Raw genomic sequence first — 5,011 nt, 5'->3', positions numbered from 1 at the left:
AATGAATGTTCCTCGTGTTTTTCAAAGGTTATTTAGTTATAATGTTTCTCTTTTGATTTTTGAAAAGTTGTATATGACCAACATAATGTTTCTTTATAAATTTAGTGTTAATTATAATTATAATGTTATTGCAAAATTTAAATGTACTAATGTCAACTTTTAAAGTTTTTTTATATGTTTGATTATATCTTAGGGTTTATGTTTAACTTTTCAGGGTTTATAATTTTTCTATGATTCATCTCTTTGGTCTATTGATTTTATATTCAGGATTTTATATTTTCTATGATTCACTTCTTTGCTTGCTCCAGGGATTCAAATTTGTGAATCTAGACTCACAAAAACATTTGAAATCGAGTTCTTTTCGAATATGTTGTCACCTGGTGGTATAGAGCCTTCGAATTGTCACTGAAGCTGTTGCCTATTAGGTGTTCGATGAAATGCTTACATGCTCTTAATTCCTAACTACTTTATCTTTCAAAGTTATTGTTTTCAATATTGCTTAAAACTTCAAATATGATATGCATAACTAATGTATTATTATGTACATTTCAGTCCATTACCTCAAGAGCTAAGATAGGTGAGTGGTTTCATGAGTTCATATTACTTTCAGGTAATAAAAATTAGTTTCACACTACACTGATGTATCAACCAACTGCTTTGCTAAGTATTTTATACCACAAAAGCTTCAGGCCCAATATAGTGTATGTGGATAATATTATTCATCTAATATTGCCATGTTGATCAGCTACATGTCTATAAATCAAATTGTGTAGACCATCTAATGTGCATTGATATTTTGTATATAGTTTTCAGGACCCAATCTGACACCAAAATAAGGTATTACGGAGTATATTTTTAAAAAATAAACCTATATTTATAAATAGTACAGTTCATATAGATTATTCATATAAATTACGGTTGGCAATTTTAGACCATTTGCTAAAGCAAAAATATGGCTTTTAAATGAATCAGGTCCAACCATTTAAATAAAGAATTAAGCTACTGCCTAAACATGTTCTTTATGCTTGTGTACTTTCTTTAGCTTAGTTGAGGCAGTTTCATAAATATAATTTATGTCAATTCATTAGTTTTGTTTGTTCTCTTTAGCATAAGCAATGAAGATGATGCTCTTTTCAAATGATCATATGGTACCTGCTCTGAATTAATAAGTTAAGAAAATCACTACACTACAAGGAAGAGTAAAGAGTAAAGAAGGAATAGAAGGTACTGATTCGTGACAATTGAGTCCTTTAAAATAGTTAAGTAATAAAAGTCAAAGTCAATCCTTTTCTCAGGTTAACTTTGTTTTTTTTAATGTTAAAATAGTTGTACTTTGTTTTTTTTAATGTTAAAATAGTTATGTGCAACTTTTTATTTAGCCTGATACACTTGCATAATTTTCATGAAACGTGTTTGATGCAAAGAAATAAGTAGTTCGACTTTATTCATCTCTTTGCTAAGAGGTTTACACCAAGAAATATGTATTGGTAATGATATTTGTTTTGGTCAGAGTTGGCTCGGTTGAAGAGGTGATATTGGAGCAGACAAAGCAGAAAATGGGCATTGATGATAAAGTGATATCGGTAGGATTGTTCGCCATAACTTTCAAAGGTTGGTCTTTGAATTGATTTGGCCCGTTTGGGATAATCCAATGATCAAAATGTCCATGTCTATATATTAGTCGGTCAAAATTGCCACCTATGGGTAATATTATTGGTATTTGTTTGCCTTTGTAGCACAAGATCAGATAAGAGTAATGGCATTATGAGAAGATGGATGAGGAAAGAAGACAAAAAGATATGCATGTTTAGCTAGCCAACCTAGAAATCACGAGGTTCCAAGTGAACTGGGGTTATACTAAACCTGACAACCCGAAAGAAGTGAGGTTAACAGGTTCGACTATGAAACATAGACCTGGAAAATAGGTATTGTAGAAAATAGGTAGTGTTTGTATTGGTAGTAGGAGAAATGTTACATTTTAAATATGGTTTTAATTAGCTGTCGATTTCGTTTAAGTACCCAAACGAGTTAGATACTGTTGACCAATTTGAAGTCAACTATTTACTAATATGACGGTAATCCATTTTAAAAAAACTTTTTGTTTGGTAATCAATATATTTATATGTGGGTACAAACTTCACGATATCTAATGTCTTAGTAATATATACTCCCAGAATGCATGAATTCATTTATGTATTGTTATCAATATATTCTTATAAGGCTTCTTGTGTGTAGGTAACTCTGTACATGGAGGGACACTGATAGGTGTTGCCTACTGAAATCAAGAGGGTTTAGCCCTGTAGATGCAACACATATTTCGCTAACTTAGTCGATGCCCTTTTCAAGGATTTGAAGTAATGCCCTTTCTTCTTTCAGGCTATCTTTTTCAAAGAGATTCTGCTGTAGATGTAATATCATGTCAAAATACTTGCTTTGCGGGTGATTATTATTCATGTTAATTATATAAATATCTTTTTGAAAAACCCGTGATTTTACGGGTCATTTCACTAGTACCTAAAATATATCATTAAACTGTTTCGTTTAAACAAACCCGTAATTTCACGGGTCATTTTACTAGTTATATTTAATTCCCGCGAAAAAACGAGTCAGTAACAATAATCTCTTTTTATATATTAAAAGAGGAACCTTCCTCTTTAAAAAAAGGAGGCCCTTTATAACCACAAGATCAATGCCAAAATTCAATATTAACCATTCAATTCAATCCAACATAAAACTCGTTAGCTAATCATGTTGATAAATCCCTGTAATACCCTTTAATTATTAGAAGGAAAAAAAAAAAATAACGGAGATTAAACACATTCAAATTTCAAAATCGTTCATTATGCGAAACCTAATCCCAATATTCAATCATATTCCATATTTCATATCGATGCTGAAAACAAAACGATTAAACGCTTGCATATTCAGAATGATGAAGGATTCTGAATGATGAACAAGGTTCGTCGTTGCCCTAAAATTTTTCACACAAATCAGTTCTATATGTGGAATTACTCGTGTTATCGATCGTCTTCTTGAAAAAAGCAATAGGTACGTTAACCATTGAATTGATATATTGATGAAATTGATTCTCCACAACTTTGAATTTGATTTGTTTCAATTTTTATAGGGTTCGTATGGAGGATCTGGTGATAATTAAACGATGAAGCGACGATTATATGATTATGAAATAAATCTAATCGATTAAACCTAATAATGTTTTTTATGTTAATGAATGTAGTGTTTGCTTACAATTTTTTTTTATTTCATATAAAATCTATTGTTGTTTGTTTCTCACAAAAAACTGTTCATCAAATCATTGCACATTTGTTGCTGCTGTTGTTCACAGTCACGAATTGGATTAGAAGTTTAGGCTTTCTTCAAAATTTGCAGGTAGTGATTATATTAGATTTTTTTTTTTCAAATTAATAAAATAAAATGTTCAATGCTTTTATGTTAGTCTGGATAGATAAGTCTTGGGCTTGACTTAACTTTTGTTTTTATGTTGTTTTATATAATCAGGCTAAAGATTTGCAGGTGAGTTATCTGTACCTCATCCTTTTAAGCAAGTGAGTACCTTTCTTCTTTTGTTTTTTGGAAAGCTAATTATAATATTAAAGCATAAATGCTTGGGATATATATTACAGGAGAACGCATGCAGCGTGCTATAAATTGTCATATACATTCACCCCTTCTCCTACCTTTCTTATTTTGTGATGTGTTATAATTGGTTGAATTAATGTTCTTGGTATATTGTTTGTGGTACACCAATATAGTTGTGCTATTAGTTTGTATAATGGCCATGTTACCAGTGAGATATTTGACTTATGGTAGATTGTAATTTGTCTTGTGGTGTTGCTCGGTAGAGTAATCCTTCAAATCCAAGCTTCCGCTCTCGAAAGAATCACTTTTAAAATAATAAGTAAATGTGTTCACATGAATGTTCCACGTTTGTTAGAATGGGATTACACAGATCTATTGTTGATCATGTCTCATCGATCATCGCTAAGTTATACTAAATTTTGAAGTTTTTTAATATTCGATCATGAAATGTGATTTACTGTATTAATATAAGATTTGAATACTACTTCATGATCAATTAAACTTATTTCCGTTAGATCGCCAAAAAGAGATAACCTAATGAGCATGATATCTGCCTAATTGGTCATTTATCATTGAGTAACATAGCCAACTTACAATAATCAACAATATAAAATATTGCTATCGTGCGTGATATGCTACTAGATACGTAAACTAATGCAAAGACGTGGCAAAACAGAAATACGAATAGATAGAAAACGAAAGCACACGGCTTAGTTTATTTACCAAATATTAATAATCAAAAACTAATCTCTCATCTAAAACATACGTGACTTTTAAAGTCATAAAATATGGATAACAAGGTAACTGTATTTTGGATAAACATAGAATGTAAAATCTAAAAATAACTCTAACTTGATATCTTGACTTGCCCGTACAGTAGGTTCCAGAATGATCATGTATCCTTTAATACTTCCAACTTGTTTACTTTCTGGATACATCAGCCTAATAGGTGGCCCACGAGTAGTTTCTTCAAAATAATCATGCACACTAATATTCGAAGGCCCACTAATTTGCTCCATAATTTCAGCCCAATAATTTTGTAACCCAATCTTTGCAAGCTCACCCGATTCTACATCATTCCTCCCTTCTTCAAAAAGACTCGACCTCGAGTCTATGTCATCATCACTTCCACGTGTTGTTGGACCCGTTAGAAACCTTTCTTTACGTAAATAAATCGATGCTAAGACACTTTCCTTATAAACAACTCGCCTTAGAACACGCGAAACATACGAAGTATCTTGTTTCATAACTTGATCACGTACCTTTTTATGCAAATCTTGAAACTGTCCTGCACGGTCAAGTCTCTCAACATGTACGTGATCCATAATAGGTAGGGAAAGTAGATCAACAGGCCCAATGGGAGGCCCAACTTGTGTTTCTCCAAAATAGTGGTGCAACCCAACAAGTGGAA

The 5,011-nt window shown here is 31.7% G+C and overlaps 1 long non-coding RNA gene across 2 annotated transcripts; it reads left to right on the top strand.

Moving 5' to 3' along the window:
- Positions 1-206: 206 nt before the first annotated feature.
- On the top strand, positions 207-2,449 carry LOC139877669 (uncharacterized). 2 transcript variants are annotated; one of them, XR_011768715.1, is made up of 4 exons: positions 207-1,224; positions 1,511-1,611; positions 1,737-1,893; positions 2,236-2,449. It is a non-coding gene; the product is annotated as an uncharacterized lncRNA (long non-coding RNA). The 2 variants fall into 2 exon arrangements; XR_011768714.1 differs by having other exon boundaries at positions 1,737-2,449.
- The last annotated feature ends 2,562 nt before the right edge of the window (positions 2,450-5,011 follow it).

The sequence above is a fragment of the Rutidosis leptorrhynchoides genome, chromosome 11, assembly GCF_046630445.1.
Source record: "Rutidosis leptorrhynchoides isolate AG116_Rl617_1_P2 chromosome 11, CSIRO_AGI_Rlap_v1, whole genome shotgun sequence".
NCBI lineage: Eukaryota > Viridiplantae > Streptophyta > Magnoliopsida > Asterales > Asteraceae > Rutidosis > Rutidosis leptorrhynchoides.
This window is presented reverse-complemented; position numbering and strand designations above follow the sequence as displayed.